Raw genomic sequence first — 13,120 nt, forward strand, 5'->3', positions numbered from 1 at the left:
GTCGTCCCAACGATTAGCGGAACTGACTCGCTCGTAGTCGTCGAGCCAGTCCTCCACATCTTCTTCACGAAGACCAGCGAAGAGATGGTGGTCACGCTGGTGGCTGCTTAGGATGTAAGGGGTGGCTGGTGGTGTCAGAACGGTAGCGGTAGAAGTGGAAGGTGGTGCATCCTCAGACATGCTAGCGGGCAGTGGGCCCAAGCGGCGGCCTGAACGTAGCTCCAGGGGATAGACTGAGCGGGCAGAGGACTGAGGATCGAAGAGCAACTCCCCCACTTATGACGTCTCTGTTGGCACGACGTTTATTCGGCCCGAGTAGTCGGCAGCGAACCCGCAAAAGCACACACCCGATGATGATGATGATCACACATAACTGAAGATGAGGATCGCGCAACGTAGGATGATGATGATAATATACAGATGAAGAAGACGTGCGTAATAAACGCCCACAATATATATATTTATATAAGTGTGTGTTGGGGGGGGGGAATATGCATGTAGGCGCCGTGGGCACTGCCATCGCTTCGGCGCGAGACCCGATCTCGAGCTGCTGATGCCAACAGCTAGGACTGTGCATAAAAATCCACTTCCGATCCCTCGTACGAGCTTCAATAAATCCCCCTTTCATTTGGTGGAAGTGCTGGGTAACCTCGAAAACTGGAACTCCGAAGCCGGACGCTACCCACTGCTGCGACCATGCCTGACGACACCGCCCAGGAAGATACACCTCAGCCTCCAGCGGTCATCGTTTCTGGTGTGTTGCGCCAGCGTGATCCTGCCGTCTTTAGTGGCACCGATGATCATGACGTGGAGGATTGGTTGTCATCGTACGAGCTGGTAAGCCGGCACAATAAGTGGGACGACGCCACCAAGTTGCACAACGTGGTGTTTTACTTAACCGGCGTCGCTAACCTCTGGTTCCGAAACCACGAGCACGATTTCACCACATGGACTGCATTCAAGACCAGTTTTGCAGAAGTGTTCGGGCGCCCCGCTGTGCGCAAGCTTCGAGCGGAACAACGCCTACGTGGGCGCGCACAACATCACGGTGAAACATTCACCAGCTATATCGAAGATGTCATTGACCTGTGTAGGCGGGTGAATTCGTCAATGGCAGAACAGGACAAGGTAAAACACATTATTAAAGGCATTGATGAGGACGCCTTTCAAATGTTGTTAGCGAAGGACCCGCGTACCGTGGCCGACGTTATCAATTTGTGCCAAAGTTTTGAGGAGCAACGGAAACAACGCATCTTAGCTCGACGCCCACCACCCACGGAAGATTCGCTAGCAGCATTGATTATTGGCAACAATCAGACAACTTTGCTGACGCAGATAAAAGAATTTGTGCGGGAGGAGGTTGCCCGAGAGCTCTCCATTTTGCCGACCACGGCGAAGCCTTCTCACTCTTTGGCTCCAGCGATCCGACAGAAGATTCAAGAGTAAGTGACCGAAGCTCTTCCATCTCCGTGTCAGCCGGGGGCGCTCTAGTCGCTTCTGTCCAAGCTTACGTGCCTTCGCATCGCTCCGGAGGAAAGACCTGAATGCCAAATTATTCAACTAGGTCCAGCTCTCAGACACAGGTCGGCTCGTCTAGTACGTTATCCGAACCTCCTGGCCAATTTCTGTTCTGATCGGACCAACATATTGTGAGTTTCAGTGTGTTTGTCATGGACCTGGCAGGGCGCCCAGCTAGTCCTAAACGCTGGGAGTGTACGCCTTCCGTCAAGTAAGCCAAAGGCCCGGACTCCTGCAGGCATCAATGGTTCCAAAATTCGTCACCGACGCTTATGGATGGACTACCCGAGCATCAAAACGTTCCCAAGTTACGCAGCACGTTGCAACGCTTATTTTGCGTCCTCCAACTGGCCTTTTCCTACCTCAATGGAGCCCACGAACGCTTCACGGCGCGCTGAGCGTCTAAGCGGCCCTGACCGCTGCAGAGGCTCGCGCCGCTACATAGACATCAAAAATGAAAAGAACTTGGCTATAATAAGCAGTGATGACCCTTCGGCGACAGAAAAGCTCCAGCGTATTAACGAAACCACCCTTAATGGCAAAACTTACCTAGTCCACATCTATATCGCATCGCCCCACAACTCGTGCAGAGGAGTGATTCACAACGTGGAATTGAACACTTCCACCGAAGAACTGATGTGAGAACTCCGAGCCCCCAATTACGAAATTATTGCGGCTCGTATGATCGGTAAAACATCCACTGCAATCATAACTTTCATGGGCTCGCATGTACCCCACCAGGTCATCTTCGGCGGAGGTGTATGCCGCTGCATCCATCACCGACCCAATGCGCAATTTTGCTCAACATGCTTTGCTATAGGCCACAGATCAGACGTCTGCCGTGACAGTGGAAAACCAAGGTGCAGAACATGTGGAAGAACGGTCGGGGATCCTGTAGATGATCATGACTGCAAACCCAGCTGCCCTAATTGGCAAGGACCACAAGGCCGATGACCCGACTTGTGCAGTGCGACAAGCAGCTGATAAAGCGGTCAGAGAGGAGGCCTACCTGAAGCGTTTACAACAACGGTAGGACGACAAACAAACGAACACAGTCACCATCGCAAGCCGAAGCCCAAGCCCAAAACGCAACTCCGACAACATATCGACAGACAGAAGCCGTCAACAGTCCAGGGACCGCTGTCCGTCCAGGGGCCGCAGCAGATCCAGGGGCCACGGCAAGTTCGGGCGCCCCAGCCAGTCTGGGAACTACAGCCAGTCCGGAAGCCGCGGCCAGTCCGGGGACCGCAGCGGGCCCGGAGGACGCAACCAGTCTCCGGATCACAGCCAGACCCGAGGCCAACAACAGGAGCAACCCACAATCCAGCAAAACGTGAGTCAGTCATCCGACACCTTCCCTTCCCTCCCCCTCACCTATGCATCTAAAGTTCAGTCACGAGCTCAGAAAGTAGCCAGGGATTATAAGAACGCCCTACTTCAAACTCGCAGACCAATTCGAATGTCAACACTAGCTTCACAATCACTTGAGCCTACCGAGGAAATGCACATGCAAGCAGAGGCACACCCACCTGAAGCCACGCTATTAAGTGACACAGCACAACCCCTTGCACAAGAAGTAGAGCCAGCGTCCCTGCAACCGGAGATGAAAAAGGCTAGATACCATAGTACAGCCTTACAAAACCTTGAAGCCCAATTTCAGCAACTAAAGCACGAAATGAAAGAAATGCAAACCAATCTAGAGGCCAAGATAGCTGAACAGGTTGCTGCCCAAGTTGAAGCGGCGCTAAAAACATATACTCAACAAATAATGAGCCAAATGCGATCCCTGTTCAACGAGCTACTCAGCAACCAGGCTGAGGCAGTGGTCTCGAAACAAGTACATGCTACGATGGCCGCATTACCGCGCCCTGAAGAGTGCGATCGACCCAAAGCACGTCGATCTACCAGCGTAACTCGACGCACTCCTTACCCTACAGCGGGCACTCCGCAGAATCATCAAGGGAACAATGGCGACTAATCTGGTGGTGTGGCAGTGGAACTGTAGAGGGATTGCTCGAAAACGCGGCCTTCTCACGCAGTACATTGCCGCTCAAGATCGTCGACCAGACATTCACCTACTCCAATAAACTAACCAAACACCTCACGTTACAGGCTATACGACGTATAGCCATAATTCGACACTGGCCATTCTGATTCGTAAAGACATAGCGGCAAATGTTATCCACAGCACGGAGCAGAGCCTCACGGTACGCGTCTTCCCACCTAAGATAGACAAGAGCAAGGCACACCCCCAGCTATTCATCACGAATATCTATAGCCCGCCCAAACAGAAAGTAGACTTCTTCAAGGAGGTTGCGAATCTGCGGCCAACGAAATATTTCGATCATCTAATAGCAGGCGATTTCAACGCACCAGACACATCATGGGGATACACAACAAACTCCTCCAAAGGATCCGCACTACTACACCACATGCAACAGGCCCAACTAACTCTTCTTAACGAGACCGTCTCCCCAACGCTGCACGGAAACTCCGTAGAAAGAGATACCATGCCCGATCTTGCCTTCATTAAAGGACGACTGTCAGCGCAATGGGATAACACGCACGATACGTTAGCGAGTGGCCACACCCTCATACAGATATTTCTGCAAGTCAAAGGATTCCCAAAGCGCCAGTGCAAACATCGCCTCACGAACTGGGATGAGTTCCGCAAGGAACATGAAGACTTCCAAGACATGAACCTCAAAGATTGGGTAGAGATGGTCCGGCAACGAATCCAGACTCACACGAAGGAGATCATAGAGAAATGGGAACAACCCAGCACTGATAAACATCTTCATCTCTGGGAGGCACGGCATGCCCTCATTATGAGAGGGAAAAGAAATAAGCTCAATCGGAAACTACGTTCACGCATTAATAAGGTCAACGAGGAGATCGTCGACTACACTGAACATCTCACTCGTGAGCAGTGGCACGATACGTGCAACAAGCTCAATGGCACACTGAATATGAGCTCCACATGGAACCTCATCCGATCACTCATTGACCCAACCCAGACAAAGACGGAAACATCTCATAAGCTCCGCAAGCTGCTAGAAACATTTGAGCAGACCGACGAACTATTCGACGAGCTTAGAGCAACACACGTTGCGGATCCAGCTCAACCACAAATATCCAGACTACGCGAACGTAGAGCCAGAAAATGAGGGCCTCATTGGCCCGATCACAATGGCGGAATTACAGCGTGCCTTAACAGAAGCAAAACCGAATAAAGCGCCAGGACCAGATCAAATTACGACAACACAGCTTCGCAACCTTACAGAAGCCGATCATGCATACTTACTTCAGCAAATGAACAATGTATGGGACACGGGCAGCTTGCCAGAAGAATGGAAGACAGCCAGCATCATTTTCATTCCGAAGCCTGGCAAGCCCCAAGCCATAGCGAATCTGCGTCCAATATCCCTAACATCATGCGTCGGTAAGCTGATGGAGCGTATCGTGCTTAACAGACTTCTTAGTCACCTTGAGAAAAGCCAACACCTACCCCATAATTTGATTGGATACAGGCATCACTTATCTACTCAAGATGTTCCGCTGCAGCTCCACGAAGAAATCACGAAGGAAACAAGCAGCGCTCAACTTAAAGCCATTCTCGCTATCGATCTCAAGAAAGCTTTTGATTATGTTAACCACGATGCTATGATGCAAGAGCTCGAAGCTACTGGCTGCGGGACAGAGCTTTATAATTATATGAGGGACTTCCTACGGAGTCGCACCTACACCCTACGAGTAGGCGACACTACCTCACAACCGTATCCCCATCCGCAGAGAGGTATCCCGCAGGGTTCAGTGATCTCGCCCACACTCTTTAATCTTTCCATGTGCGTGATCCATCCCCGACATCAAATATGCGATCTACGCAGATTACATTACCATCTGGATCAAGAGGGGCTCACCAGGACACATCCAACACTCTCCAACAAGCAATGAACAGGGTACATGAGGCTGCTCAGACCATTGGCCTTAGATGTGTGCCGGAAAAATCTCAGTTGCTGCTGCTTCACCAGAAAAGATGGCAGCCGCCCACCATACAAATTGTAAACGACGGCGTATCGATTTCTCAACCGAACTGCATTAAAATACTCGGTCTCCATATCCAAAAAGATGGAGGTCCGGCTCCGACGGTGCAGCACCTACCTGCTCAGGCCGGGAAAGCAGGTGCTGCACATGATGCGTAGGGTCTCCAACCGAACCAATGGAGTGAAGGAGGCTGATATGCTGCCACTACGAAACGAACTAATTATGTCGCGCCTACGGTACCATCTGCCCTATACCAATCTCCGCCCACAAGATATCAATCGGCTTGATGCTCTCATCCCAAAGACGACAAAGCTGGCCATCGACATACCGTTTAGTACCAGCACAAAGCTGCTCCTTCACATGGAGCCATCGTTCCCATAACACGGTGGCGGAACTAATCAGTATTCATAGCCGTCGCCAAGAACTCCGTTTGCAGCACACAAGTCAAGGCAGCCACATCCTCCATAGCATCATCATCCACGAGCTTCGCCTACTGTGGACACGCGCCCAATACCACCAAAACAACGTGAACTCCTTACCATAGCTCCACTGCCTCGCCACATGAATCCCGAACGAGATAAGGAGAGGCGACGCCAGAGAGTTGCCTACTTCAAGAAGTATACGGCAAGATACAATGACGGCATCTACTTCTACGCTGGTGCTAGCGTTGGGGCACATGGCTCCGCTATAGCAGTCGTGAATAATAACCTCCAAACTATACAGACGGCGGTACTCCCAGAGACAGAGCCGACCTTAGCGGAGCTGACGGCCATCGCAATCGCGATCAAACATATGCCCCCTAGCAACTCAGCCTACCCGCGAATCATATTTACCGACTGCATGGCGGCTTGCAGAAAATTGTTGCACAACGATTTCCCGGCGCACATTTCCACACTTATGCAAGAGCACCTACAGGGACCTTTAGAAATCATCTGGACAACGGCAAGTTTGTCTTTGAATGCACGGCCCTATCGACGCGCAGGTCACCAAGGCAACCATCGCGCTTGGTTCCATCTTCGAGGACACGTGCACGAGCAACGCCCAGCGCGAGCCTCGCGGGGCCTCGTGCAGCCAGGGCCGCTACCTCTTCATACCATCCGAGCCCGCGAGCCTCAAGTCCAAGCACCTGACCTGCCGCACCGCCGCCGGCCTCGGCTAGCTCTGCGACTGTGCTCTCGAGTTTGTCCGCTCGCTGGACGGCAAGACCTGCGACAAGCTACAGACCACCGATGGAAACGTATTGGACAGCCCTGCAAGGCCAACAGCGAATGCCACACTGCCAGAGCTGCTTGCCTCAAGGACGTCTGCGCGTGCGCCAGCAACAGGCGCACCTAAGATGCAGGCTGGAGTACAAAGATCCAATTTAGCTTCTCTCACTTCCTTCATCGACGTTCCGTCTGGGCGGGGAGCCCTGTAGCGCTCACCGACGCTGCAACGCGGGGCGCTTTGGTCGGCGCTCCCAACCGGTGCCTTCGCGCCCACTGTCAAGGAAGTAAACAATAAAAAGAAATGCAGCGCGTGCTCGAAGCGCAAGCTCGGCACGCGCAGTGTTGTTCCAGGAGCTTGAGACGCTGGTCGTCGCGGCCTCCGCTCGGCTGGCCGACTTCTTAGTAGGAACGACGGCACGGCTCGTTCGCCGCCGTCACGTTCTTCCTACAAGATCATGACAATGATGTGATAGGGGCGCAATGAATATAATATGGTATAAAAAAAGCTGTGAGCGATACTAGGCACTACTGCCTCACAGAGACCCTTAGAAGCAAGAGCCTGGAGGAGAGTGCATTTCAATAATGCTGTCGCAGCAGCGTTCTCTGAAAGAGGACCCTGCTACGAATCTCTCGGACGAAGAACTTGCAAAATGTCGATGTCGGTTAAAAAGGCTATAACTGATTCGTGCTGAAATACCGGGTCATTATGTAAAAACATCGCTGGGTGTAGGAGTATATTCTCTCTATAGGCTTGGACAAAGTGTTTCTTTCTTTCAGGTTCTAGTAGTGGACACTGTACTAGGATGTGAAGTACAGTAAGTACCTCCCCACATCTAGTACAGGTCGGGGGTTCGCCTCCAGACAACAAGTAATTGTGCGTGCCGTAAGTGTGTCCTATTCTGAGCCTACAGAATAGGACATCATTTCTTCTAGATTTCGTGGTGGATGGCCAGTTCCCTAAGCGAGGCTTAATTAAATGAAGTTTGTTTAGACTCTGGGCGTCCCACAAACGTTGCCAGTGGGCTCGAAGTCTCTTGCGTAGATATGGCATCATATCGGGAACAGGGACGGGCATGGATGTGTTTCCAGCTTTTGCGTCGATGGATGTGGCAATCTGGTCTGCCAGTACATTTCCCTCGATGTCTCGGTGTCCTGGCACCCAGCACACCACAACATGCTGCCCAGACGCATAAATATTACATAGTAATGAGTAAAGCGATACTATTACAGGATTTTTGTGCCTTTTCAGAGATTTTAAAGCTTTTACTACGCTCAGCGAGTCTGTGTAGATGATTGCTTTTGGTATTTTCGATTCTTTGATATGTTTAAGAGCCGACAGTATTGCATAAGCCTCTGCTGTGAAAATGTTCGTTTGGGGGTGCAGGGTGTCGGCATCTGAAAATGATGGGCCAACCACTGCATAAGAGACGCCGGCATGAGACTTTGATGCATCGGTGTAAAATTCCGGACAGGAGTATTTATGCTGCAGTTCGAGGAAATGCATTCGAATGTGTGCAACCGGGGCGTGCTTCGTAACATGTAAAAAGGACAAATCACAGTCGACAATCTGCCACTGCCACGGTGAGACCTGTATAGTGGGTGTCATTAGACGATGTTCAAAGAGTGGGACATCCATTTCCTCAGCCAGACTTCTCACACGCAACGAGAAGGGCTCTCTTACTGCAGGTCGGTTATGAAAGAGGTGGGAGCTGGACAAATCATTTACGGTGGAATATGAGGGATGTTCACTGTTTGCATTCACTCTAAGGAAATACATGAAAGCTGTGTAGGTCCTCTGCAAGTGGAGGGACCACTCATTGGATTCCACGTAAAGGCTTTCTACAGGGCTTGTCCTAAAGGCACCTGTAGACAAGCGAATACCTAGATGGTGGATGGGGTCAAGCATCTTCAACGCGGTTGGGGTGGCTGACTGATAAATTATGGCCCCGTAGTCTAGGCGTGTTCGTATGAGGCTTTTATACAAATTTAACAGACACTTTCTGTCACTACCCCATGTAGTGCGTGACAACACTTTTAAAATATTCATTGTTTTCATGCACTTGTTTTTTAGATGTTTTAGGTGTGGTATGAATGTTAGCTTTGTGTCAAGAATAATGCCTAAGAATTTATGTTCCGTTTTTACAGGTAGACGCTGTCCTTGCAGGTCAATGTCGGGGTCGGGGTACAGTCCTCTCTTTCTAGAAAAAAGGACGCAGGTGCTCTTTTGTGGATTTAGGCAGAATCCATTCTCGTCTGCCCATTTAGCCACCTTGTTCAGACCAAGTTGAACCTGCCGCTCACAGATTGCAAGGTTGCATGATTTAAATCCAATCTGTATATCATCGACGTACGTTGAATAAAACATATTACGTGGGATGCCTAGACGCAAGGAATTCATTTTTATAATGAAGAGAGTGCAACTGAGCACCCCACCCTGTGGCACTCCAGTTTCCTGCACAAAAGGTCGTGATAATGCATTGCCAACTCGAACACGGAATGTGCGATTCACCAGATAACTTTCAATGACATTTAACATATTACCACGTACACCAAAGTGGGAGAGATCTCTCAGTATTCCAAACCGCCATGTGGTGTCGTAGGCCTTTTCCATGTCTAGGAATACAGATAAAAAGAATTGTTTGTGAACAAAAGCTTCACGTGTCTGTGCCTCAATACGTATCAAATGGTCAGTGGTGGATCGACCCTCGCGAAAACCGCACTGGTATGGGTCAAGCAGCTTGTTTGATTCTAGGAAATGTATCAGACGACGGTTTATCATTTTCTCGAAAGCTTTGCAGAGGCAGCTTGTTAGAGCTATGGGCCGGTAACTGGATACGGACGATGGATCCTTGCCCTGCTTCAGGATAGGGATCACTATGGCCTCTTTCCAGGCAGAGGGGATCTCACCGGAGGTCCATATAGAGTTATAGAGACAGAGAAGGGTTTTCTTAGTTTCAGAGGGTAGGTTTTTCAACATGTCATATAGTATACGGTCAGGTCCTGGGGCAGATTGGTTGCAACAGGTGAGTGATGCATGCAGCTCTGCTAGGGAGAAAGGTAGGTTATATGGCTCGTTTCCGGTGCTCTTTCGGTCCAGTTTTTGTTTTTCTATTGCTGATTTGTATCTTCTAAACGCTGGAGAATAGTGTGATGAACTGGAAACATGTTCAAAATGTGCACCCAGATGGTTCGCTTGGTCCTCCAGGCTGTCTCCCTGTCTGTCTACCAGGGGAGGCGGATGTGTTTGTCGTCCTCTTACTCTATTCACCCTGTTCCAAACCTTGGCCTCATCCGTGTACGAGTTGATACTTGATAAAAATGTTTGACAGCTGTCTCTCCTGGCTTGTCTGCGTGTTCTCCTACCTTGGGACTTGATTTTCTTGAAACTGACAAGGTTTTCAGCAATAGGATAATTGCGAAGCTGCCTCCATGCTCTGTTCTGCTGCCTACGTGCGTTCCGGCATTGTTCATTCCACCACGGAACACGGCGTTTGCTAGAAAGACCACTTGTTTGGGGAATACACTTAGAAGCTGCATCTATTATGAAATTTGTAAAATACTCGATGGCACCGTCAATTCCGAGCGATGAAATGTCAGCCCACGAGAGCTTACTGGTAAGTGTTTGGAATTTTTCCCAGTCCGCTGCATTGACCTTCCACCGGGGAGCATGTGGTGGAGATTCGTATTGTCTTGGCGCTCTCAGCAGTATTGGTAAATGGTCGCTCCCGTAAGGGTTTTTTATAACTTCCCATTCAAGTTCAGGTAATATGGATGGAGAAGCTATGCTGAGGTCTATAGAGGAAAAGGTTTTGTTTGCAAGACAATAATATGTCGGTTCTTTTTTGTTAAGCAGACAAGCACCGGATGAGAAAAGAAAATTTTGAATTAGACGGCCTCGCGCATCGATGCGAGCGTCGCCCCACAGACTGTTGTGTGCATTGAGATCGCCAAGAACAAGATAGGGCTCTGGCAATTCGTCTATCAAGGACTGAAATTCGTGTTTGTGTAAGCGGTAATGTGGGGGTATGTATAGCGAGCAAATGGTGATGAGTTTGTTAAGGAGAACCAGTCGAACTGCCACTGCTTCAAGGGGTGTTTGCAGCTGCAAACGTTGACATGCTATGCTTTTGTGAGTCATGATGGCAACACCGCCTGATGATGCGAGACCATCATCGCGATCTTTACGAAACGTAACATACTGTCGAAGAAAGTTTGTATGTGTCGATTTTAAATGAGTTTCCTGTACACACAGCACTTTTGGATTGTGTTTGTGGAGAAGTTCTTGCACATCATCGAGGTTCCTAAGAAGGCCTCTGATGTTCCATTGTATAATTTGTGTGGCCATACTGAAAGTAAATGGGTGCTGTGTGTACTAAAAACAAAAAGGAAGCGTTGCATTAGATTACAGAGCCCTTTCCAGGCCCTGTACCGCGGGATTTGTCTTTTCTGAAGCGGTCGAGGGAACCTCGCCACTCCTTAGGCGCTTGGTGCGCCGTTGGGGTGGGTGTGGTGTCCATTGCCTCTTGTGAGGCGCCGGACACGCGCTCTTGCGAGCGAGAAGTTTCACGAGAAAGTCTCGCCGCGAAGGACGAGACATTTGCGCCCACCAGCCCGGATGTCGATGGGGCTGCCTTTGGGCCTGAGCTGCGCCGGCTGTTGCCAGCAACAGCAGGGGCCGGTGAGGGTGAGGCAGCCTTGACTGCACCCACCGTGGGAGCTGCTGGCGGGCCTGCGGGTTCGCTACGCGAAGCGCAGGCTGTCACCGAGGACTGTTGTGGTGCCGGCAACCCTAGGGTAACCGGGCCTGTTCGCTGGTTGGGTGGAGTAGACTTAGCTCCTTCCATCCTGGGGGCAGGAGCCACAAGCGACAGCTCGCTGCGCGCGAGCTGGGCAGGTGGCAGTAGCCGCTGCGACGCTGCCCCTTGACGCGCCGCATCAGCATATGTGGTAGTGTGGAATGGTGAGCACCTTTTGCGTGCTTCCCTGAACGATATGTTCTCGCGCACTTTGAGAGTGATAATTTCTTTTTCTTTTTTCCAGTTAGGACAGGATCTGGAGTAAGCTGGATGTTCACCATCACAGTTTACACAGTGTGGTGTCGCTTCGCAGTTATCTGAGGCGTGACCTTGGACTCCACATTTCGCGCATGTAAGTCTACCACGACAGCTCTGCGAGCCGTGGCCAAATCTTTGACATTGGAAACATCGTCTTGGATTAGGTATGTATGGTCTGACAGCTATCTTAGTGTATCCGGTTTCTATTGTTTGTGGCAGATCGCAAGTGGCAAAGGTCAGGATCCGGTGTTTTGTAGGAATTTCTTTATTGTCTCGTCGGATAATGATACGCTGTACGTTGGTTACATTTTGCTCTTTCCAGCCCTCCAATAGTTCGGTTTCGGACAAGTCAATGAGATCTGCATCAGAAACTACTCCGCGTGCTGTATTCATAGAACGGTGAGGTGAAACGGTAACAGGAATGTCTCCAAATGCCACAAGCTTGTTGAGTTTATTGTGCTGCTCTTTATCACGGATCTCAAGCAGGAGGTCCCCGCTCGCCATTTTGGTGACTTTGTAACCTGGGCCAAGGGCGTCAGTCAAGCCTTTTGCGACTAGAAAAGGGGATACGGTTCTTGCTGGTTTTTCGGTCTTCTCACTGTGAACTACTTGGTAACGGGGGAAAATTTCTCTTGGTCTGAATAAGCTTAATAGTTCTTCGGTGCGTCCCCTCTTGTGAGGGTGACGATCAAGTAAACGGGGAAATGCAGGCGTTCCCATACTGGTTTGGTTTATTTCGGCAGCAATGGCGGCCACCCACCACGGAGCCCAACTAGGGGACGCTGCAGCACTTAACGCGTAAGGCTGCAGGCGCCAACCGTACATTGCCACTATAACCTAATATAGTATACCCAAGGGAGGGCACATACACAAGGTTAACCCAAGCCGCCTGTGAAAATTAGGAAGTGACGGAAAAGAAGAGATGATAGGAGAGTAAAAGAAAGGAGATAGGAAAGCAAAAGGTTGGAGAGGGGGACAGGAAAAGGCGACCACCGGTTTCCCCCGGGTGGGTCAGTCCGGGGGTGCCGTCTACGTGAAGCAGAGGCCAAAGAGGTGTGTTGCCTCCGCCGAGGGTCCGTAGAGGTCCAAACACCCGGCATCGGCTCAACCCCCAGGATCCCCTTTTCCCCGGACACGGCTAAGCCGCGCACGGCTACACGCGGGAGGGTCCAACCCTCATGTGCTCGGGTACCGTCTCTCCGTGGTCAAGCGTCCATGGTCAAGCGTCTTCACAACACTCAAGTCCCCTGTTTTATCCCCTTCGTTTCCCTCTTTCACTCGACGAGGGAATACACT

Source organism: Dermacentor silvarum, chromosome 10, assembly GCF_013339745.2.
Source record: "Dermacentor silvarum isolate Dsil-2018 chromosome 10, BIME_Dsil_1.4, whole genome shotgun sequence".
NCBI classification, from domain to species: domain Eukaryota; kingdom Metazoa; phylum Arthropoda; class Arachnida; order Ixodida; family Ixodidae; genus Dermacentor; species Dermacentor silvarum.